This window comes from Phoxinus phoxinus (assembly GCF_949152265.1).
Source record: "Phoxinus phoxinus genome assembly, chromosome: 9".
NCBI classification, from domain to species: domain Eukaryota; kingdom Metazoa; phylum Chordata; class Actinopteri; order Cypriniformes; family Leuciscidae; genus Phoxinus; species Phoxinus phoxinus.
In genome coordinates, this window is record NC_136884.1 from 15490241 (window position 1) to 15516141 (window position 25901).

The following is a 25901-nucleotide window of genomic DNA, read 5'->3' on the forward strand; positions in this document are numbered from 1 at the left end:
GCCTCAACTTTGTCACATCGACAGTCTCCGTCCCTCACATTAAATCAAATCACTAGCTTCAACTGAAAATTAATATATTCTGGTTTGTTGAGGCAAATCACTGTCCTGAACATCCCTTAAAGGTGAACTATGCAGGTTTTTTTTACCTTGACTGAACAGCTTCGCAGTCATTGGAATGGTTATATTACTTTTTTCGGGTTGAATGGTGGTCGAAACGCACCCCCCTATCGCATGTGAGCGGAAAAATCCTGTCATTATTGCGCTCCCTCACGCTGTTCGAACCCGAATGAAGAAGACGTGTATTTCAACAGTGTTGTCAAATATCTATTCCGAAGCTGTAGGGGGAGCTCTATAGAGAAACCTGCGAGCAAAAAGCGAGAATACAGCGAATAAATTCCCGAAACTGCATAGCCCTGCTTTAAGGCAGCATATAAACGAAAAGACTTTTCGTTTATGTAAGAGAATCATTTGAAAAGACTCAACTCTCGGTTGTGTCCAATGGTATTTGACAGCCTAGGCTTATTAGAAAAACGTGTCTGTGGGAACATTTTTGCAAAACGCAAAATACGCTTTCCGGAACAGATGAACGTGAAAATTACGTTTTATTTTGTACATTTCACCGCAGTTCTGAATTGAAATGTCTGATGAGTTTCGCCAGCAGCTTAATCCTCCATTTTAAAATAGCGTACACCTAGACTAAAGCCTAAACCTATACGATAGTGTTAACAAAAGCAAATGTGACACAAAAACGGAAACTCTTGTCTTCGAGCTCTTGTATCATGACTCGTGTTTCATGGGATTCGTAGCCGAGCTCTCCGCATCACAAGTACACTTCTGTACCAGCTGAGCTACTGAGCCCCATGATGCAAACACCAAAATATATTCGTTTACAAATCACATACTATAGTAAAAAGTGTTTTGAGATACATAATCTGCCCCTGTAATCATTGTGTGTGAAAACGATTAAAATTTCCGGCTGTTTTACTGCCTCTAGTGGTCCTTTCTGTTGGAAACTGCAGTGAAATGTACATATTGTTACATATTTTGCAAAAATGTTGCCACTAGTATGTTTTCCCAATGAGCCTGTGTTGCATTTGATGTTCGCATATTCCTAAACTAAGAACATTCTTAATACTTTCAAATTAAAATCCATGGAATAGCATGGAATAGTCCCTTTTTAAAATTGGTGAAAATGGCAAGTTCATTGCAATGCATTCTGGATTGTTTTTGGCTATAAACATATGTTATACCTGTTTGCAGATGAATTGCATGCAGACAGTCACGTTGAACATTGGCGTATTACAGTGGCGGTAACAAACCTTAGGAGGTTATTAATAACAATGTTGTGTGTGCTATTAATCAGGTAACTAGTTATAATCAAATAAACATTTAATTAAAGGTCTCACTCTCCGTAATCTTTGCTTTGCTTTGTTTGATGTGACAGGAATATTGCTGACCAGTGAAAACGAGAGAACAACTCTGGCCCTGCCTTAAGGCAAACTTCGTTTGATCCGGCCTTTGAGAATAAACCCAACACCCAGCCTCAGGGTAACTGCAATAATATGTACAGCTTATAGGCCTACTGTATGTACAGCATGTGTATGTGTCTAAATGTTTTTGAATTAAACACTACATCAGCAGTATTTGTTTATTGAAAACGTGTAATGTAAAAATTATGTATTTTCTGTGTACATGCAACAGTGTACATGCAAAAAATTAAGTGTTAACAGAAAAAAAGGCATGCATGTATGTACTTGCTTATTAATACAATAGTTCGAGTAGCTAATAATGATAACAATTATAGCGTAAACTTAAATGTTAACCAATGAGGTTGGAAAAATAAAGTTAATACAAGACATTCTCTAAAATCAAATCTTATGTTCGCACAATTTTGCTCCCCAAGTCATTTTGGCTTATTTTATATTTTAAATATATGAAGACTTCATATGCAAAAGCCTCTAAATGCCATCTGAAATTTTCTTCTAGAATGATCATTTTTATCAAGCTTGTATGTTTATGTTCAGTTATCTCAGTTATAATTGTGATTAAAGTGAAATTACTGAACTTAAATATACGAGCTTGATAAAAATGCTAATTTTAGAAGGAAACTTTAGATGGCACTTAGAGGCTTTTGCATTCGAAGTCTTCATATATACTTTTAATGGGAAAAAAGGCAAAAATAAATATCGAAGTGTATCTATATGTTCTCACTCGTCATACAAGTCGTCAGACTCTGTGAAACTTTCCCCTTCCAATTAAGGCAGGAAATGTGAGACAGGGCTGAGAAACAGAGAGACAGACAGAACGAGATGGAGAGATTGAGAAAAAGAGGGAGAACGAATATCATCAGTGTCAGGTATAGAGGAACTGAACGTGTCACATCCCAGAGAGAGAGAGAGAGAGAGAGAGAGAGAGAGAGAGAGAGAGAGAGAGAGAGAGAGAGAGAGAGAGAGAGAGAGAGAGAGAGAGAGAGAGAGAGAGAGAGGTATATGAATCTTCCACCTGATTCCTCTCTGCTGAAATGCTAAAGCTGTGCTTGTCACTGAGCAACAATCGGTCCCGCCACAGCGGCAGAGAGATAGGACAGAGAGATAGAGAGAGGGAGAGAGGGGGCGAGTGGAAGGAGAAGGGTGTAACAGACTTCGGAAAGGACGAGGAAGACAGCATGTGACAGGATTTCAGCGGGCCGCGGGCATGAACACACTGGCAGAACATACACTTACATACAGATGATACCGACTCTCTTGCCTAAAACTATTATGAAAACAAAAGTGTAAATAATAGAAATATATATATATATTAAAGGGGAAGTGAATATTTGTATTGTTTTTATTTAATTAAGTATTTATTTGTTTTAAGGCCATTTCACACCGCACATTGTTATAATGCAGTGCGTATGCAGTTTTGTAGGCCACCCCAGAAGTTAGCATCACCCTGGCTCCCTCAGTAAAACCCAAATGGATTTTTTGGATTATTGCAGAAAATAAGCTCTGTGACAACAAAAGTTTGTGGCCTACAAAAATATATCATCCCTGCAGCATGTGTAAAGTCAAATACCTGTATAAGCGACTTTTGTAGCTTGACTTCCTGAAGAGGGTAAACACTGTTTTGTGGCATTTTATGTTATCAGAGAATCCCAACCAATCCAGCACAGTTTGGGCGTGGAGCCATACGTTTATCTGACTAATCGCCAATAGAGGGTGGAAGGGGAGGTAACATTGTTTTGGAAACCTTTCGGAAACATTATAATCATTTATTTTAATTGGTGCCACCATATATATATATATATATATATATATATATATATATATATACATATATATATATATATATATACACAATACACACTTAACCTTTAACGCGTAATTAAAAAATATTTAAATTAGTTTGTCTTCAAAATTAAGCCAAAAGTATCCATTGGTTTTTCATTTCACAGTAAATTGGACATGCATTGTCATGAATTGTTTCATTCCATTTTGTTTTTACTATCTGCGGATGTGAGTTGACTCACACTAACTGGTGGATCTAATAGGTGGCAACATTTAGGGCCTTTGCATTCTAGAGCTAGTCAAAGAAGAAGATTGAAAACGACGACAAAACAACAGAAGACGAAGGTGGAAACAACAATTGATTGACTTCACTTTAATGAACGTTATCTGGATTGTTTGCCCTGTGGTTTTGACCTTATGCCTGTTATATGGATTACGATTGTGGATTACCCTCAATTAGGCTGTGTTTGGATCTCCAACCCAAATCTCAGGGCAGTATACGTAACAGAACACTTCACCCTATACAGATCCGGCAGTCGAGAAACCACTTGAGGACCACATTAAGGACTTCGTGTACAATCTGTGCAACATTGGCACTTCTGGTGATTGCAAGTCCAGTGCTCTCAGCGCTTTCTAGTCCGGTGGTCCCAAGTCCAGAGTCTCTTCAAGTCCAGAGCCTCTTCATGACATTGCCGATATTGCCTTTATGTCACGCCTGTCAGGCAGAGTGCCGATAGCCACCAGAGGGCACTCTTTCTGTCTCCCTGATCATATCATTAACTACATTTCCCATAACACATTGCGTGGACTCACTATGTTTGATTACTTCCAGCTGTGTATTATTATCCTGTTAAACTCTGCCTATATAAGCCCTGTGTTTTCACTCACTCTTTGCGAAGTCTTGTATGTGTTACACTGCATTTCTGTGCATTATTTTTTGCTGTTCCATGTCAAGATTTTGATCTCCTGCGTGTCTCCCTGGATTTCCTTGTTTGCTTCTGTCTTTGACTGTTATTATCTGGATTGTTGGCCCTGTGATTTTGACCTTATGCCTGTTATATGGATTAAGATTGTGGATTACCCTCAACAAAGCAGCGTTTGGATCTCCAAGTCTCGGGGCAGAACGTAACAATAATCAAGAAAGACTGTATAGAAACGTTCAGATGCAATTCTATATATAATTACAGTTGTTAATGTATTCCTGTTATTCAATGTTTATTAGGATGGGATCTGTGAAATTCTCACTGCTAATCTGTGACATAAGGTGCGTTCATGCATATTAATGTAGCCGATACAAATGCAGCGATATGGGGAAAAAAGAAGAAAATGTACAATTCAAAGGAGGAATTGGTTTAAAATGGCCTGTTATACAATGACTATTTAAACAGGAAACAAATAAAAAGTGCAAACTTGTAAAAAAGGGGGATCCAGACAAGTCAGGAGTTTTAATATCTGTCTCTCTTTCTCTCTCGTTGGAAGTTCTCCCTCCTGTGTTTTACAGCTGATATAGGCAGCTCGGCTCTGTTCTGGGAACTCGTAGGAAGAATGAACGCTTTGTGCCTCTTCAAAAGAGAATCGTGTTATTAGCACTGGAACACACGAACACGCACACAAATACACACGGAGCGAGATCTATCAGACTTTAACCTTTCATCATTTCCGCTCTAAACAAAGTTGCCGACTCCCACTCCGTGTTCAATCCTCCGTTTCCACCCGCACCTCCTCCTCCTCCCCCTGTTTCCTCTCTTTCTCTACCTCTTGCTCCATAGAAAGAAAGGAAAAAGATTAACATGGGATATATTCCATATTGCTGCTCATTTAGGCCAGAAACTGCACACTAAGATATCAAGAGACTGACTGGCTGACAAGTAAGGTGAACAAATACAGATCACTTTGTTGTATTTGACATTTAGGTGCAGATTTTTGGATTGCCTTCCCCAGTGGTAAAATTCAAGCTTTTAATTCACGCTTTTAACTTGAGACACTTTTTGCCATTGAGATGACTGTCCATACAAGTACTAAACGATTGGTAAACGTTTATAAACATTTACAAATAATGAATAGTTTCAATCAATGATCGGTTAAGGCGAGACACTACAGGTGAATAGGGTAAACAATTTAACTTACAGTTATCACCATGAAACTTTACCTGTTGATTACTCACATGAATAGGAGAATAAAATGTATTGCAAGTTTTCTGTAATTTTATGTTTAAATATGCTAATCAGGCTATATCTAATTAAACCTCATTAAAAAAAACAAGGTTCAAAATTATTTTTGCATTTTGTTGACACATTCAATGAAAATACATTACCAGAGGGGATTATGAATATCTCCATTTGGTATCCTAAATCAGAAAATACTGCCAATAGCCTTAAAAATGTATTTCCATAGGACTGTAAAGTTTGGTGTATGTAGGGGCTACAGAAGTGGAATATCGTCACTAGGAGTGTGAGAAAAAACTCATTTTGAGAAAACGGCCTTTAAAGATTTTTATGGCAAAATTTATGGCAAAAAAAAAATGCCATGAATTACAGGAGAACAAAATATGCTTTAGGTCCAAGTAAAATCCATGTATCACACTGTTTAACATCCAAAACTCATTATTACTTCATCCACCACTGATCATAACATCCAGAACATGACAACACTTATAAATACAAATAGTATGAAATGTCAGAGCGCGTCAAGTGACGATTCTGAACGCATTACGTTGTCAGAAATTGGCATCAGCCAATGAGATCAGCATTTCGAGTTAAATCGCCCATTTTACTTTCATGATTGGTTGCTGATAAACAGGAAATTACCATATTTGGATACGACAGCATTGTAAAGGAGAGAGCTTTCCAACGGTGTTTGTGATGACAGGGTGGCAGCGATCGCGGAGCAGCGTGTTGATTTAACGGCAACTTTTTAATGAATTTAGGCGAAATCTACACACGCAAACAGACAAACTGTAGTAAAATAAAGACCTAAATGTGTATTTTGAACTTTTTTTCAGCACAAGTCTGAAAGAAGACATGTAAATGAAGACAAATAGCCCCAAATCTCAAAAAATTGACCAGTGAAAAAACCAATGATTTTGCCTGCCGTGTCTCGCCTCAAGCATTATATGATCTTTGTTAATGATGTATTAATGAAAGTTAATATAAAATGTTAACAATCCAAGAAATCAATTGTGTTGTTTCTTAGGTTGACAATTTCCAACTCATCTAGCAGCGGTTTACTGCACTGATCATGGCAGCAGCCAGCAGGTTATATTTAGGACATCTTGTCCTGTTAAGGAAGAGTAAATGTCAGACGGTAGACATATTTTACCTGTGAAACGACCTGTTAATGCAGTCAGTCACCTTTATAAATGTATGCACATGCACACACATGAGGTCACAGCTATGAAACAGATATGGCCGCTTTACTTTATCTGGCTTTGTGAGGCATTTTCCCAGCATAAGCACTCTGCTGAGACACTTTAAGCTATGGGTTATTTTCCTCCAGCATCGAGCACATTGCTCTTGGCCAGCAAATTAATTTAATGGGCTTTATCATCTTCACATCTAAATCTTCACCTTGTCGACCCCCGGGTCACATGATCCAACACATCGTTCTTGTGCAAAAAAACATACAACTCTGCACAACAACGGTGCTCTATGTGTGAGTGTGAACGAGCATCTGTGCCTTTTTGCGCATCTCATCGATACAATGTGACAATCTGACATTTTCTGCTCCGTGTTCCATACTGAAAAGGTAACTCATCGTGAGTGTGATCATATCAGCTATTCGGCATGATTGAGGAAAAAAATCCCCCAGCGTTCAGCCGTTAAACTCCCAAACGACGGCACTTGCATGCACAGATTTCATCTACAAAAAGCCAAAAAGCAACTAACGCAATCAATCCAACATTTCTTAGTGATTATGTTGCAGCCCCTTTAGACTTACTTATGCGAGACAATCTAACCCACTTTACCCTCTACTTATTTGATCCAAGTCGTGTCGGGACTCCAATTACACTTGTGATGCAGGGAAAGGCCTTTATGCTGTATTTACACTGGTATAAATGCCATGAGGTAGGAATGTTGATTATAGCGCAGGACCTGCAGTTCTGTGGACTCGACGGGGGGGAAGCATTTCGCTGCCGCACACCAGGTGGGCAAAGATTTGTGCGTGGGGCTTTGGAAGGACTAATTAGTATGTACTGGGCAGGGGGCGAGGAGACACAGGTGCTGTGAGAGTTGGGGACACATCCTGTCAACCTCTGCAACACATTAATTAACACACACACACACACACACACACACACACACACACACACACACACACACACACGCTAGTTACATGTCACAAGCATTAGCACTCAACTCGCATGGTTTTGTTACAACACAGTGTGTGTAAGCGCATGATATTAAAGGGTTATACGGAGTCATTGCCCATTGTTTATTTTCAATACAGCAAATCTCGGTTGTGGATTGTTTATGACGTGACAGAATGTAAACTATCGCACAGCTCTTTATATAAATATAAGACATATAAGTATAGTATATCCAACCTAATCCACATACAGACAGCAGACTTACATAAAGCGACATATACTTCACTGTAAAATATTTCCAGGATTTCACAACATATAACTGTAATATTTCACAATAAATTGCAGTATTACCAATTCACAGGCTTTAACTGTGATATTTCACAATATAATACTGTATTTAGACTTTTATTGTGAAAATAATGCAAGGCGGGACTATTACAATAAACTACTGTGAATTCCGTCTTTTTCGCGCTGCAACTGCGTCATCTGAGCTCTCATCTCCTCCGTGCTCTCACTCGATGGATTCAGCGGCCGGTAAGTGTTTAAAATATCAAACTTTGCCATTTTGGTGGCTGTTTTTTTATATGATAGTGCATGTTATTTAAAAGTATGAACCAAATAAGCGTTTGTTGTAGGTGCTGTTGTCATGTTTTTGTAACTTAGCCGAAGCAGACTCGCGTCTAGGTTTGAGCGCGCAAATTTGAATGAACAGACGTTGGTTGTAGTGTTAACGTTAATTGTACCGTATTAAGTTAGTAAGGTTAACTGTGAGACACGTTAGCTAAAGTTACATCGTCGAAATTTTTACTTTTGCTTAATGCTTTTCTTAGTTTCTCTAACAGCGTTCTCTTTTCCCACAGCATTTTTCTATGGTGACCACCGGGAAATAAAGTTATAAGGTAAGCTGTGGCCTTATATGTGGGTATGACAGTTATTATCAACTATAGTGTTGTGAATGTGGGCAAATAAATGCTCAAATACAGTTCAAATTTCATAAATTCATCTCAAATTAGTAACGTTAGCTGAACTTCATCATTTTCTCCCCTGCTTTGTGTGTGAAACGGAGCAGCCATTTGTCTGTCTCGTCAACAGAAAAATGAAGTGTGTTGCAAAACAACTGGATGCTTTTATTGTGAAAAAGATATAGTAAATTAAATGTTTATCACTGAATTAGTGGAGCTTCGTTAGTTGTGCTATTCTATGCTACATTAAAAACAGGTCGACATCTGGAGATATTAGGAGCCATTTTGTCTGAACGGGTAATAACGTTAACTAATTCTAGGAGGAAGAGTACGTTCAGTTACAAGCAGAAACAGACATAGGGAGATGGACAGGCAAACATGCTCTTACGCCATCCTCTGCAAACAGTACGTGCACGTTGTTGTGTGCATAATGCTTGACCTGGGTAAATCACACACCTCTACTTTGTTGCCAGACTATTTTTGACTGTGTGTTTGTGATGGAAAAATGTTTTTCAGTTGCTGTTATTTAAATGTTTGCTGTTTAACTGAATCACAGTAATGTCACCTTGTTAAAACTGAGCTAACTTTAGTTTAGCTTTGTACTGTAAATGCAGTGACCCACTAAAGGTGGTGTCTGGGACTGACACCTTTTTCATCCCACTTGAATAAAACTAACAGCTTTCTTCTGTCTTTTTGTTTATAGGTGCTTCTTGGGCATCAACCCAGAGATGGCAGAGGCAGAGAGGACACATAAACCAGCAAGTCTGCACACTGATCAGGGAGCTCTTGACTTTGAACGGATGTCAATCTAATGTAAGCAATCTAAACTTCAGAGCGGACTAACGCAACACTGTCTCTGTGTTAAGCTAGATGTAGTTATGCAGTAAGATGTTTATTGAAGCTATTAAAGGGTTAGTTCACCCACAAATTAAAATTCTGTCATTAATTACACTCCCTCATGATGTTCCAAACACATAAGAATTTTGTTCAACAAAAATTAAGATCATTTTAAGAAATCCAAGAGCTTTCTGATCCCGCCTATATACTGCAATGTTATAACAGAAAGTTAGTAAAAACATTGTTAAAATAGTCAACTATAATAGTCCACTAGTCCAATATAATAAAAAAGTGACCACAGTGGCTCAACCTTAAGTTTATCAAGCAACGAGAATGCTTTGTGCGCAAAAAAAAGAAAAAACTTTATTAGACTATTCATTTTCTTCTGTGTGGGCCTCTGAGTGAGTTCATGTAGTGTAACAGCGCAGCACTTCTGGGTTGTACGTCATCAGGTAGGCTCACTATTGGCCAGCATCACATGCATCACACACATGACCAGTGTCGGCCAATAGTGAGCCTACCTGATGACGTACACCCCAGAAGCGCTGCGCTGTTACACTACATGAACTCACTCAGAGGCCCACACAGAAGAAAATGAATAAAGTCGTTATTTTTGTTGTTTTTGCGCACAAACGTGTTCTCGTTGCTTGATAAGCTTAAGGTTGAGCCACTGTGGTCACTTCGACTATTTTAACGATGTTTTTACCAACTTTACTAACTAACTTTCAATTACACATAAGCCTATGGAGGAGTGAGACAGCTCTGAGATTGAATCAAAAATATCTTCATTTGTGTTCCGAAGATGAACGAAAGTCTTACGGGGTTGGAACAACATGAGGGAGAGTAATTACTGACAGAATCTTAATTTTTGGATGAACTAACCATTTAACCACAATCATGTTACTTTCAGTCCTGTTACTCATGAAAAATAACAGGAGTGAGTAGAGTCCTTGAGTAGAGTTTGTTGATTTAATATTAATTGATATAGTACTATTCACATGATTTATGAGTTACAGTTTTACAATTGAAATGACTTAAATTGTAGACATTTTAGGATTAGTTTTACAATATGAGTAACTTAAACTTTTTGTCTTTCTTATCTTTTGTAGATACTGGACAGAACCCATACTATGCAGATGCCAGCTGCAAGGGAAGGAGCGAGACGCATGCAACACTCTTTTCCCACCTTTGTCTTTTTCTTCCCTAATTCTCTTTTCACCTCCTACGTTGTGAAGTACCATATCACATAGTAGACACATGCACACACATATTGACACACATTCCTGTTACCCAGTGTTCATTCCTGTTATTAAATTGTATTTTTCAAGTACCATTATCACATATTAAACATATGCATGCACGCACGCACGCACACACATTAATGTTACCCAGTGTTCATTCCTGTTACCCAGTGTTTATTCCTGTTATTAAATTGTATTTTTCTTCTACAAAATAAAAGTTAAACCACTGTTTTTATCAGTTTTGTTGTTTGGTCCATAATTTTTATAGAATATAGACATTCACAGGTAAATACAGTAATTATACAGCAGCCTACTGCTAAATTACAGTAATAAGAGACACTAACTGTAATTTCACAGTTAAATACAGTAATTCTACAGCTGTTTACTGCTAAATCACAGTAATGAGTCAGCATAATTACTGTGAAGTCACAGTATGCAGCGGCCATTTCACAATTATTTACTGTAAAAATATTACAATATTTTACTGTGAAAGTCATGCAACTGGTAACCTGCAATTTATTGTAAATTTACAGTCAAATAATTAACAGTGTACCGTATACAGCTAAACTACATGATTGTTTATATTGTGGCAAAATGTAAACTATTTTATCCCACAGTGATATATTTAAATAAATATAGAACTTTTCACATTACACATTGTTTCAAAGCAGCTTCACACAAAATCAAGATGTCAATGCTTATAATATCTTAATATATTCCTTCTGAATAGTCACATTTATAGGTTTAGAGCTGGACGATAATACAGTTTACATTTTGCAACAATATAAACAATCAAGCAGTTGAGGATTATTTATTTTTATTTTTAGAAGTGTGTTCCATTTATAAAGTTGGATATCGAGCAATATTGCACTTTTGTGATATATCATGAGTGTGACGTTGCACATTACTTGAATACTTGATTCTGATTGGCTGGAAGGTGTGGGTGTAAACGGTGTAATGCACAGGTAGTTCCAGTCTTATCATTTATCATTATTTCATTGTTAATCTTTATAACACAATTATCATTATTGATAGACTGCACACACACACACATATCCCTCGCCAAACAACTTTATCTATGTGTCTGATTTAAAGCGGACAGAACACTAGATCTAAAGAGTCATAGACAATGAAAAGTATAGCATTTTATCCCTTGCAGTCAAATTTTGAGCTGTAAACATCAATGACAACTTTAACTTGTCAGTGTTGGGAAGTAACCATGGTATAAGTGGGATAATCCATGGCTAGGTGTGCATTACATGATTTATATGGACTTAGAGGTAGGTGGTTCCTAAATTGTATCCGCATACATACAGTACACTCATGGAAAACAATGTACTGCATAAATGTAAACTATATTATCACCCAGTGGTAGTATTGGACATATAGTACATCCAACTTTATCTGCTCACATACAGTATGGTCAGGTAAAGCGATATACTAAATAGCATATCTCTTTTGCTTAATAGTATATACAACTCTGGTGAATGCGCGTTGGAGACATTGAATGAGCGTTAACATGATTTTCTGTGAAGCTGCTTTGTAACGCGAAAAGCGCTATACAAATACTAATACAATTGACTTGACTTGAAATTGACTTTATCAAGAGGCCATCGTGTAGACCATGTGCATGTGACTGCATGGTGGCAGCTGCGGCAGGGTAAAGGTGAATTGTTTACAGTCTCTCAAGCTAATTTGATCTCAGGTCTAGTGAGAAGCAAAACTAACGGTGTGAACCGTCAAACAGAGCCGTTTCAAATTATTTGTAGCCTATCTCTTTTCATATACTCACACGGTCATGAGCCAGACTATCACTGAGATTCTGAGAACTTGATTAAAATGCATATCAGAATAACATAAAAAAGTCGAAAGAAAGTTTGATTAAATGCTGATTTTATGAGCAGTGATCTGTCGTTTGTCATAGGTCAAGGCCTCAACTAAAATAGATGGGTTAGCTAGGTAGCTGAATTGAATTATTTAATTCATTAAAACATCTCATTCATTACACAATTTATAAGTCATTCATCTTTTAAGAATCTTTAAAATATTGGTACCTGAGATGCCGTGAGCCAAGAGACTGAAGTGTACAGTGCGAGTTTTTAAAAGCTTACATTATGTGTAATATGAATAAACAGTACTCATGAATGGCTGTTGAGATAATATTCTCACTTAAAACAAGTAGACGCGGAATTGGACCCGGGATCCTTACGTCGCGTTTCAACGACCCACTGATTCAATCAATTCCAGATGGACGAAATCAAGTAAGGATATACATCACAATATGGAATTTAATTTGTGAAATAACAAGTGTTTGGTTTCTCCTGACTTAAAAAAATTTATATAGCATAAGTGAAAAGCATTTACAAAAAGTGCCGCATTCGACCATCATCTCATCAATTGGAGACATTAAGCAAAAATGCATTTTACAAAATAAGTTAGTGTCTGAATGAGTATGAAATAATTCAATTACTCATTCAAAACACATAAAAATGCATTTACATCATCTACTGTGGTAGTGATGTAACTTGCAGAAAGAACCACTGAAGGAATAAGTAAATAAAACTGAACAAATCAGACCGAGGTGAATCAAACTAATCACCACAAAGTCACTTCAAAGTCTCATCAAGTTGAACTGTTATACATTTTACATTGTTTCAAAAAAAATAATAAATACCAAAGATCTGTCATGAAACTCTAGATGGTGCAGGCTGCCGGGTCTCATTGGCTGCAGATGCGCCATGGACCAATCAGATTGTGCCGTGTAGTCAACAATGTAAATGTCACCAGGTTGCGGTGCGACTGGATGGATGAATGTATTGATTGATTGATTATTAGAATTATTTTCCGAGTACTAAAAGATTAATTAAGCAACCAGAAGTGTTAAGTGGAATCTGCACCCAACTCAACCACATCCTTTCGATTCCCACCCCTACTGTCCTCTTTCCTTCTCTCTCTGTCAGGTGTTAGCAGCATAATCAGGCTTTAATGATCTCTGTCTGTCTAGATTATTGGAGGTGATTCTCCGTAATGATCATATGTTAGAGATCTGTTCTTGAGGGTTCATCGTGTGACACTTAACTACTGATTTCGACCAATGATGAATCGCATAATCAAAGTACACTTCACGCTTGCACACTAATGAAGGTTCATACATTGGCTATGTTCGTGGAATTCTAGAGCACTACTTACTGAAAACCATTCAGTATACAATAGTTTCTGTTAATAAGTGGAACAGTAAGCACTATGCAGTAGCGCGCTACATTGTCGTCACATGACCGCAATGCATTGCATGTTTAATTAATAGAGCTGATTCAAAAGGTCATCTTGGAGATAAATATGGTAATTTTACATTTTAAATGCAAATTTCTCCAATTTAATTTATTTATTTTAAATCGATTACTTTTTTGTATGACAGTCAAGAAAGAGATGTTGCAAAGTGTGGCTGATATTATTGCTTTATATTACATAACCACAAATGGAGTTTAGCACATTGCATCATGGGATACAGTATTTTATAGTGTGCTCTGGTTGTACACTACACATTTTGACAAATGCAGTACTGTAGACCCTCTGAGTATTAAATACATACAGAAATGCATGTGTGTGCACAATATAAATGCTACTGTAAGTATAATGATAAATCAACAGGCATTTGCAATAAAGCTGCAATAAAGCTTTTTTATTGCCGTCGTTAGCTTCAATTGTGCAAGGTAACAATCAATGTACAAGCTGATTAGCTGTTAGCTTAGCTTAAATACTGTAAAAAAATATTTTTTTACAGTGTTTAAGCTAAGCTAACAGCTAATCAGCTTGTACATTGATTGTTACCTTGCACAATTTAAGCTACATGTTTTTACATTGCTTTAGTTCATGAAAATATATAACTTTTTGTAAGTTATGCAAGACTCAAACACATTTAAGACAGTTTATTGTAATTTAAGTTGAAACGACTAAAACATCCGACTACAACAGTTGATTCTACTTAAAAATGGTAAAGGCAGCAACTTTAGTTTTTTACATTTTACCCAAGGCAAATGTCCAATTACATATTTTTCTTTTTATGTTTTAACTCATAAGTAGCCCCGCCCATCATACAATCTCATTGGTCAAAAATCTCTCTCCACATAGCTGTATATAAAGTACCATTAAGATTGTGTAATGTTGTGCAGTAGTTTTTGCGTTCAGTTTGGACCGACAAATTGCTTGCCACATCAGGCCTAGTTAGGATATGCTGTAAGAAGAGTACGTTAAGATGCCATTGCAAATGCAGCCTCTGTGTTCAAATTCAAAGACATATGCTTTCTGAAACACGCACAGACAAGTCCCGGAGCGAATGAAGACCGATCAGCTTTGCACTGATATGATCATATTTTCTAATTGTGAATAAATGCTTATATAAATCACCAGACTCGGTGCTCTACTTCAGCGTGGAAAAGGCTGGCATAGGAACAGATTGTGTCTTTATGCACGTCTGATAGGCTGTCATAATTCATCCACCAGCCTCTAACACCTCCATAACTCGAACAGCATCAGACGCGTGTGTCTCGCAGACAAAGCTATCGTCTTAAGAGCTCACATCACTCACTTTAACAACCGGCTGATGCTTTGCGCTCCCTGTGGTTATGATATGGTCGCTGGGAGGGGGTGAGGAATTCTTCTCATATAAACACTGTGACGGCGCAGCGCTTTGGGAACGACCTGGCGTTGCAGAGGAATTAACCGCCTGTGTGTCGGTTTGTCATCTCCCAAATGCCATCGCACTTAAGAGCACAGAAGGGGGTTGGGGGCCTGCCTGATATCTAGGAAAAAGGAGCCGGATAATCCTAATGAAAGAGAGAGAGAAGGGAGAACATTTGTCTCTAGATTTGGCAGATGATGAGTGTGATTTTAATGGCATGGGGAATTAGACATGTTAGAATTGATAAAGCCCTAAGAGCCTCTTAATATAGTACATCTGTTTTTGTGTCCATTCCTTCCTGCTGGACAACCTCAATGTCCGTGTAATGTAATCACCAGACAATGGTTACTAAATGACTCTATATGCTTTAAACATTAATCAGTGAAAGCCATTGAGGCGCTCGCATTGGACCGTATTCATGAAACACAAGCAGAACAAATGTCAGCGGAAATCGTTTGTAATATTATAAACAGTCACTTTCAATTAAATTAAATTCAATGCAAATTGATTGTAACGGTGTAATACGCTATACTTTAAAACTTATTTGAAATTATGCAAGAGTTTGATAATTAGGCTATTTTTTCTTCTTTTTAATGTAATTCTTGTTTAAATATCATACTTTCTCTCATGCCGCAAGAATAAAAAAAGCTTTTTTTCGGTTTAACAGCATCTGGTCTGTTGTTTTTATACAGTATTGCATGAACATATTCTGGGGCACACGAGATTTTGTGAAAATAGCCAAAAACGCTTTTTTAAAAACACTGGTGGGGAAAGAGTTAAAAATATATATATTTTAACCTTATCATTTTCAGTATTTGTCAACTACTGTACGTGCATACCTGAATATTATATATTTATACTATAGCGTAATGTATGCTATTTAGTTGAACTATGTATTAGGATTATATGTATGGCTTATCTGCATTAAAATCATTAATCAATGTCAGATCTCCTTTTTTTTAATATTTTTTTTTAATGAATGTAATAAAAATGCAAATGAATTCAAATGACTCAATAATGCCAAATAATGGGAAATAATCAGGGCAGTTCACTTGTGAGATTAATTAGTTTCATGAAGCAGTCAGATTGCATTCAACACTTCTGAAAGATAAACGCAATTAAACACAAGAGGAAGAAGCTGAGCCTGTCCTACAGGTGCCGTCAAACCTTCCTCGACTCCGTCGGAAAGATGCTTATTTTCTTGAGATTGTTGGAACCAAGAAGATTCCAAAGAACATCAACCAAAGGATGAGGGAAACAAATAAGCACATTCTACATCAATTGATGATATTGCTGAGAGCAACTTTTGACTATCACCACATTACGAGTGGTCATGGGGGGACAAAATATAAGATGTTTTCTTGACAGCTCTTTTCTCACCAAAGTCATTTTTGTTGTGTACTGTACTTTTGGTGTTATAGAGGATAGTCTGCAGCACATATTTACATACTTACATGCTCAGCTATTTCCAAATTATGTTTAGCCCAGAGTGAAGAATGAAGAATTTCACTGATATAAAGGCAATAAAACAAAAGTAAAGTAAATCCTTCTGCATTTAAGAAACATTCCTAAGAAATGTTCCTTTTTTTTCTTTCTTGTGGTTGTTTTATCTATCAATCACCTAGTTAAAACATATCATATTTTACATAAAATACTTTGACAAGAACCAGAGACTTACCAGAAGCCTGTAGGGTTTGCACTGCAGGAGGGCCAGAGCAGCTGGGGGGATGCGCACTGTAAAACAAGAAAAAAGAAAGAAAGAAACAAAAACTTTTACCTTTCTAGGTAAAACTTGTTGGAGAAAAAGTGGTACAAGTTCATGTTCAGAAGTAACACTTTTATAATTCTACTTTGTTATTCTTTGTATATATACAGGAAGCATTGCATCTCTCAAGATGCTAGCCAATATTTACATGAATGATCTTTCATCTGACGTTTCTTCACAGTTAATTTCATTCTGAAATGCAGATTCAGGAGAAAAAAAACTAGTTTCTGAGACATCTATTCTGCCAAGCATCATGCGTCAAAAATGTTTTTAATTACGCCTTTTACAAAGCAGATTCTTCTAGATGGACACGCTTTAAATTAGGGTCCAATTCTCACTATTAACTCACTATTAACAATGACTTTTGCCTCAATAAACTCCTAAGTACTGTTTATTAATAGTTAGTAAGGTTGTTAAGTTTAGGTATTGGGTATGATTAAGAAATATAAAAGGTCATGCAGAATAAGGCATTAATATGTGCTTTATAAATACTAATAAACTGCCAATATCCTGTGTGCATGTAAAAAAAAGTGTTACCTTCTAGACTCTATGTTAGAATCTCTAGACTTACTATTTTCAGAATCGAGAGTCAGCATGATAGATTAAACAAGCATTGTGACGGAGACAAGACTTGGCAATTATAACCAGTGATGAAACCTTTAAAATCAAAATGGGAGATTTGTGGCTTTTAGTCCAGTTGGGTTAGCTTTGAAGCCTTATATTATTTTACTTATCGTTGATAAATCGATGTAAACTAGAGGCTATTGGTTATGTATTTAAAATATATATTTAGTCTGACATCCAACTTCCTACTACAATTACGTCAAGCTATTTCATTAGGTCTTTAAAGGAAACCATACATACCCTTATGTTTAATCAATTTGTTACAACTTTGTAAACTTAACAATAGTTGTCTGAAGCATACATACCAAATATAGTAAATATAACCATCAGTGTCGGTGATGTTTTGTTAAGTCACTGACTGGAAAAAAATAAAAAATAACTTGAGATTTACAAATGCTTTACACAATTGCTTTTACATTGCTTTTTTTTTTTGACATGCACTTAGTAAATTACTTTAGGTGAATGTCTTGACTGAACTAAAATGTCAGGTTGCCATGACTTTAAATGTACCCCATTTAGCCACTTAGACTAAGTAACAGAAGATTCCATCAAAAGAACACTCATGTGACAAAAAAAAAGAGCCAACCTCACTCATAAATTACCTTAAAATGGCACATACAGACATCAAGACTTGAGTAAAACACAACTAAGATTCAACAAGCTGGTGTGATTCTGACCTAGCAAGCCAAAAACGAATGTGACAACAGAATCAATAACAAAAATGTAAATAAAATGAATCAACAGTCAACTATGTAACCATACTTCTTCATTTCATATTGCTTTTTTCAATGTAGGCATATTTGAACAACAACAACAACAACAACAACAACAACAACAACAACAACAACGTCTTAATTCAACTCAAACTGTACTCAAAATCTATATATTTTTTGAAATACCTGCATTTAGATGCATTGATTTGGGAACAGAAAAAAACACACAATTTACTTGTTATAAGAAATTTTTTTTTACAGTGTCAATAAAGTCAATAAAGGCTGATAAAAAGTTAGCCTATATGAAAACCAGTTTATTTTATTATGTTGCACTAGTTGTTTTGGTAACACTTTATTTCGATAGTCCACTTTAGACATTCTACTAACTATAAGTAACTTTGCAGCTACATGTCAACTAACTGTCATTAGAGTATTAGTAGAGTGTCAGTAGACAGTTAGGTGTTAGGGTTCGGGATAGTAGAATAAGTTGACTTGTAGTTTTAAATTATAGTCAGTAGATTATCTGTTTCGGAACCATCAAAATAAAGTGTTAGCAGATATTAAGCAGACTGTTTACTAATAATTATAATAACCTAACTGTCTACTAACAGTCTACTTGTCTACTTATACTCTAATGAGAGTTAGTTGACATGTAGTTGCAAAGTTACTTACAGTTAGTAGAATGTCTAAGTGAACTATCAAAATAAAGTGGAACCGTTGTTTTTGGGAGATATCTCCCAGATTTGCCGTGGAAATCAAATTTCTTCCCCATCTGTAACACACGGCCTAATTACATCAGTACGAGTTAAATAGACCTATCAAAATTACAGAATACTAAATTGGGATCATCCCTCGCAAACATGCTCTATATCCATTTTGTTTTTCAAAAGCAGTAGAGAGAGAGAGAGGAAGAGAGAGCGATTTGTGTTTTCCTTCAAATTAAATAGCCCGTTGGATCAGCCGAGATCCAATTTAGGCCTGACAATAATGGGCTGGCTTGCTTAACTAGAAATCAAACACCATTGGCAAGTTCATCAGGACCAGTATTGACTGAAACGACGTCATCGAAGGAAAAGAAGGAAGCATAACAGGATTAACGACTGAACGTCGGAACCCACAGCGACTGCTTACTAAACACGCTCCTTAATCCCAGCAGCCACACTTTCCCCGTAACCCATTTGTGAATCTATCGGTCTCTTTCTCTTCCTCTCATTCAGCGGCTCTCTCCGATAGACTTCCCACAGCATCGTCGTCTTTCTCTCTCTCTCTTTCTGTTTCCGGCAGTTTCCATGCATCCCTAAGCCTCTGCAGATGTTGCTTGCTCCGTGAATAGACCTTTTGCTCATGGCTGAGTTGGAATATGGCAGTGTTTGCTTAATCTACTTTGCCTTAATCCCTGTGGCCCGGACCCCGTTTCGCCCAGTGTCTTACCGCTTCCTCCGAAATGAGACACGCACACACATTTTGACATCAATAATAATAAATGACTTTCCTTCCCAGGCAGCGTTTGGGGACATTTGAGCCGGTGAGTGGTGTGTTGGCATGTGTGGACAGGTTTTAGTATGGTAAATAGGTGTTGAATGCTGCACAAGCATGGGAAGAGAGTCTGTTTCCGCCTCGGGGGCTTTGAGATATGATGCGATTCGTTTCCGCGGTCCCTTCGTGCGAATGGAAGGTAAGCCGACGGAATCTGCAGAGAAAATGCCAGTACCACCCGCACAGGGATTTGGGAGCCAGCAAAGGACGCTGGGAGAAAGAGACAGGAAGTACAAAGGGTAGAAAAATGAAATGATCATAAACAGGAGAAATGAAGGCAGATACTTGCAATCTTTACTAAGAAGATGCTTCGATTGCGTTGATGTGAATGATCCGATTGCATCCATCCATCCATCCACTTATCTATCCATCCATCCATCCATCCATCCATCCACTTATATATCCATCCATCCATCCATCCACTTATCTATCCATCCATCCATCCATCCACTTATCTATCCATCCATCCATCCATCCATCCATCCATCCATCCATCCATCCATCCATCCACTTATATATCCATCCATCCATCCATCCACTTATCTATCCATCCATCCATCCATCCATCCATCCATCCATCTATCCACTTATCTATCTATCCATCCATCCATCCATCCACCCATCCATCCATCCATCCATCCATCCATCCATCCATCCATCCATCCATCCATCCATCCATCCATCCATCCATCCATCCATCCATCCATCCATCCACCCATCCATTCATCCACCCATCTAACAAAAACTTCTTAAATATGATATACTCTGCAACATACTGTAAACATCAATCAAAAGATTATTAGCGCAACTACTGATTATAGTGCGCTTAAGATAATTGGCTAATGTTACTCATTGCTCTGTTATGTTTCATTTGAATTAAAATGCCTCCATCTGCTATCAATGTGTCCCCAACAGGGTCAGCCAACAATATCTCTTACTGACTCAATCATAACATAGAAAGAAAAAAAAACTCAACAACACCAGGAAGGTCTTTTGAGGTTACAATTACACCTTTTCTTTTTTGATTTAGGTTGTTGCTATAGCTCTTCAGTTAACATAGTTGGGAAATGATTCGAACACCAAGGGAAACAATTGAGAAGTCTTCTGTTGACCTTGGCACTCCCAGAACGCACAGCCACCCACTCAGAGCCACCAAATAAACATGTTATTCAAACACGGTCTAAATATGTGCAAACATGTTATCTGAAAAGAGGAAAAAATTAGCTGCCCCGAAGGCCATTGATGTTGAATTGTCATATGTATTTATAACTGTAATAAGAGGAAAATAACCCCTCTCTGATAACTGTCAACAAACAGAGAAGGACAATGAAAAAAAAGAAAGAATTGTTGAAACAACCGTTTCTGTTTTGAAACTGAAGGAATATACTAAATAAGAGAACACACATACACACACCTATGGAAGCTTGTTTAACCACAAGAAAAATACAAAGGTAATTGGCACTTTTTATATCATAATTCTGACTTTATTTCTCAGAATTGTGAGATATAAACTTGCAATTGCGCGTTATAATGCCATAATCGGAAGATATAAATTGCAAGTTGGTATCTCGCAATTCTGACTTGATAACTTGCAATTGCGAGTTTATATCTCAGAATTATGAGATTAAGGCCCGGTTTCACAGACAGGGTTTAGCCTAAATCAGGATTAGTCCATAGTTCAATTAGGACATTTAAATCATTTTCATAAACATGCTTAGAAAAAAACATTACTGGTGTTCATCTTGAGACAAAACAAAGGCACTGATATATTTTAAGATCACTCAGTGCAAGTTTATTTCAGTTGGAACAGCTCAGACTTACATTTTAGTCTAGGACTATGCTTTAAAATTGTTTGTGAAACCGGGGGAAAAAGTCGCAATTACCTATAATTTTTTTTATTAAGTACAATCAACTTGAATGTTTCAGTCATTTCAACTTAAAAAAACTGACTTAAAAAAATAGAATCTTGATTCTTGTAAAATAATCTTTTAAAGAATCTTGTAAAACTTACAAGATTATGTCGTCATAACTTATTGGTCATATAATTTTTTTACAGTGCATACAACTGATTAAATAGATTAGATTTTGTTTAATGTGGATTCACTTAAATCACAAAACAAGTAATGTGTGTTAACAAAGTAAATAAGATCCATTTTGATTTAAATGCAGACTTCAAAGTAACGATTGCAATTATTATTACCACTTATAAGATGTACAGTATTTTATTTAAAACGACTGGTTGTTGTTTTCCCCCCAGCAGCCTTTTAACCGTCCGCGCTGTAATATGCAGGTCTCTCATGAATAACTTAAGTGTGTTGATTGTTGTGCATGTTGCCATCTAGCTCCCTTTGGACGACTTAAAACTGAACTCTCGGTGTCTGCTCTTAAATATGCCAGCGTTATTATATAGCGACAATCAAAATGCAAATCTAAATGCACCAACCTGGGGTCACAGTAATAATATACCTAACAAGATGACCTAAAAATGTCCTATTCATCACCTGCCCACACGCACACTCTCTCCCTCACACACTCCCATAGAATTATCAAAAGTAATTCATCTGCGGTAAATGATCTTCAATCTAATTACAGTCTGCCAGCATATAATAATCTAAGGTGAGTGCAGAAAGAGGCTGAACACTTACAGAAGTGAACTTTCTGTACAGCACCTTAAAATAGTATATAGCATATACTTCATGTGCTCTGAGGTCGCTAGGCAACCGTACCGCACCGGGGGAGGCGTCATGCTGTCCGCAAAAGTGTGATGGAGGAAACCAGGAATGTGCAAGTTTAGAACTAATTCATTCAGAGATTACTTAGAAGCTTATGTAAACACATTGTCTTTTATGAAAGACATTATATATAGTTAAATTGCACTTGTTACGTCCGGCGTTTCTTGTATGTGTTCTATTGTGCCGTGTTCTCTTTCCATTTTCTTTTCTTGTTCGGTTTGATTCTAACAGGATGGAGTGTACGATCATTACTGGTTGTCCAGTCCTATACCCAATGTTATAAGGACGCTGCCGGCACTCAACTGCATTATAAAAACTGACCAGTTGACTTAACTTTTAAAAAAAGTAAGGAAACCCGTCGCCTTAAAATTCATCAAAAAAAATGGAAGCTGATGAAGAAAATAAACGCATGTTATATAAGCACACATTTCTGTATTTTTATGTTTGTTTATGTACCAGATAAATCAGAGAGAAAAGCACTGAAAGCATAAGGAAATAAAAAGAAAGCTATAAAAGGAAGTTTACCTAATGCCAAGACGACCCACGATGCATCAAGGCTGCTCGAGTGACTGAATTGTGAAGCTCTGATGTAATCCATTACAGCGTGACGATATGCCAGGCTTTATAGATCAAAGCCAGCGTGTACTGTACATATTAATATTGATTTCAGGAATTTGAATATCGTATGGTTCATTTTTGCCAGTTTAGCAGTTTATTGCAGTTTTCATTGTTAGGTTATATAGAGTGATTCAAATGTTGTTTTATTTACTGTTCCAATTTGATTTACCAGCCGTCATTACTCTTTTAATTTCATATGCAATTGATTAAGTGATCTCTTGTTTATGTGGTTGGAGAGGACGAATTTAAATATTCACATATTAATATTGAAACGTGTATATCTGTTGTTTCCTGTGCTTGCTTTGCCTTAGTTCCTAGTCATCATCAGTTTTCTTGGTTGTTAATTAAATAACACACCTGTTCTCAGTCTGTGTATTAACTTAATTTAGTTATTTGTTCGGGTTTTTTTGCGTTTACATTGATGTTTAAGTGTGGTTATACTTATTATATCTCCTGTGGTTTTGCTGAAGTGATCGTTGAGCTTATTGAATACTATTTCCCTGAATCTCCTTGTGCCGTGCGTGTTGTTAAGCCACACCGAATCGTGACAAATATATTTCACATTTTAGAAACCTTCACATTTACAAACTTCCATTTTTTATTTTATTTCGAATAACTTGTCACAGTGCACTGCAAATGTGTGTTATGGAAGTAAATGTTGACTTTTCAAAGACGGGCATGCTGAGAACCTGAAAAAAAAAAATGAAAAAAAAAACTGGCGCTCGAGGCAGCACAAAACACACATAGTGCCTCCAAAGAGTGCATCCAACACACTTAAGAACAGTTCCAACAAAAGAGAGCAGAAAGGTGGACATTTACTGACAAAGCAGAATTACATTGTCAAGAGGGACACGCCAGAGACAGAAAGACTGTGTGTGTGTGTGTGTGTGAGAGAGAGAGAGAGAGAGAGAGAGAGAGAGAGAGAGAGAGAGAGAGAGAGAGAGAGAGAGAGAGAGAGAGAGAGAGAGAGGCATGAGACAGACTGAGAGAAAGACTGCAAGGGACTTTGGATCTGACAGGTGGTGACGGACGACCCTTCTGGGGGTGTTGTGTGAGTGAGTGTGTGTGTGTGTGAGTGTGTGTGTGTGTGTGGCAGATGGAGTGAAGGGACAGGATGTGTCTTCAGAGCAGAGCTGCCAGCACCGCAGGGAGCAGGACTCAAGACATGTACATGTGGCTGGGCGAGAAAGAGAAAGATGGAAAGTGAGACAGATTAACATTCATTAAAACAGAATATGTATGGACACTGACATTTTAATGTAGAAGAAAGTATGCATTAAAAAAATGTATTATAAAGACTATAGAAAATAACTAAAGGGTAAGAAAAAAAGAACTATAGGTTCTTAAAATGAAAGGTAGCAATTAGATTCCAAAATGTATTTTCAGAGAACCACCTATATCCAGACGAACTGTCGAATTACTGTGCCAGTAGCAGAACCAACCAGTGTTCTCGAAAACTCCCTGCCATTGGTCAGTCAAACAGATAGCCACACCCCAAACGCACATCATTGGTTCAGCCAGTGTTGCTGCTGTCGAACTGGTAGAGGGATCTTCAAACAAACTGTGCAATACTTACAATATATCAGGAAACTCTTTCTTTGTTTTTCAGTTTATGTTTAGTTGGCACAACCAGCAATGTGTTAAAACTTTAGGTTCTGGAGTAAAACAATATAAGAAAAGGTCTCGTTGTCTGATCTTCTGATCTTTTCTTTAGAAGTTTTTCTTTGATTTTATTCTTGTCATGTGGCTTTTACCAAAAAAAAAATTCAGACTAAAGTGTTTACTCTGTCATTTAAATCATTATTGTCCAATTCCTAAAATATTTATTCATATAAATAAGCTTATTTTATATACTCGCCCAAGCTAAATTATACTCGCATTTTGACAATGTGATGGTTACTTTTTGGACTCACTAACTTTTTTCTTTATTTCAAAACAATAATTCAATAAATTCAACCCTAGAGTTAAATCTTGATAAGAAGAGAGACTTTCATTGAACCTGCTGCAAAGAACCATTGAATAGCCTGTATATATATATATTTTACACAGTTTACAGTGGATGAAGACAAGAAGTCTAATTTGAACAAACACATTATTGAACAGTTGTTGTATTGACTAATGAGATCTATTTGATATCTTGTTACATGGAATCTAGTTAATATCTCTCTAATATCATATTAATATATATTTTAATGTAACTATAATTGTTTCTGTACGACAATGAGATAAATTGAGGGTAAATGTCCAAAAACTAAAATATCCAAGGGCCCATACTATGGAAGACAATTGGGCCATATAACTTTTTGGTTACCCATATTCTTCAAAATATCTTCTTTTGTGTTTAGCAGAAGACAACAATCCATACAGGTTTGGAACAACTTGAGGGTGAGTAAATGATGACACAATTGTGATTTTTGGGTGAACTGTTTCTTTAAGTCTCTGGCTTGTCAGATGTTTCTCCAGAGAAAGGTGTCTCAAATGGTGGCAAGACACCGAAGTCTGCAAATAAGTCTCAACACAAATCAATATCATTCCAAAACCAAATCATCATATAATTTTAATTTTGTAGCTCTGTATTCTCATTGCATGTCCACAACTAATTTGTTCATGCACAGATTAA

At 36.9% G+C, this 25901-nt stretch overlaps 1 protein-coding gene and 1 long non-coding RNA gene across 5 annotated transcripts in view; one reads left to right on the forward strand and one right to left on the reverse strand.

Annotated features, from left to right (window-relative positions):
* Positions 1-25901, reverse strand: part of celf2 (cugbp, Elav-like family member 2) — a 620189-nt gene that overhangs the window by 229882 nt on the left and 364406 nt on the right. For all 4 annotated transcript variants that reach the window (XM_079623589.1, XM_079623577.1, XM_079623579.1 and 1 more), the window contains exon 6: positions 16972-17027. The gene's annotated coding sequence lies outside the window, so the exon portion shown is untranslated. The remainder of the gene's footprint in view (positions 1-16971; positions 17028-25901) is intronic.
* On the forward strand, positions 7977-10852 carry LOC307004223. Its single transcript, XR_013798946.1, has 4 exons — positions 7977-8109; positions 8436-8474; positions 9241-9350; positions 10484-10852. It is a non-coding gene; the product is annotated as an uncharacterized lncRNA (long non-coding RNA).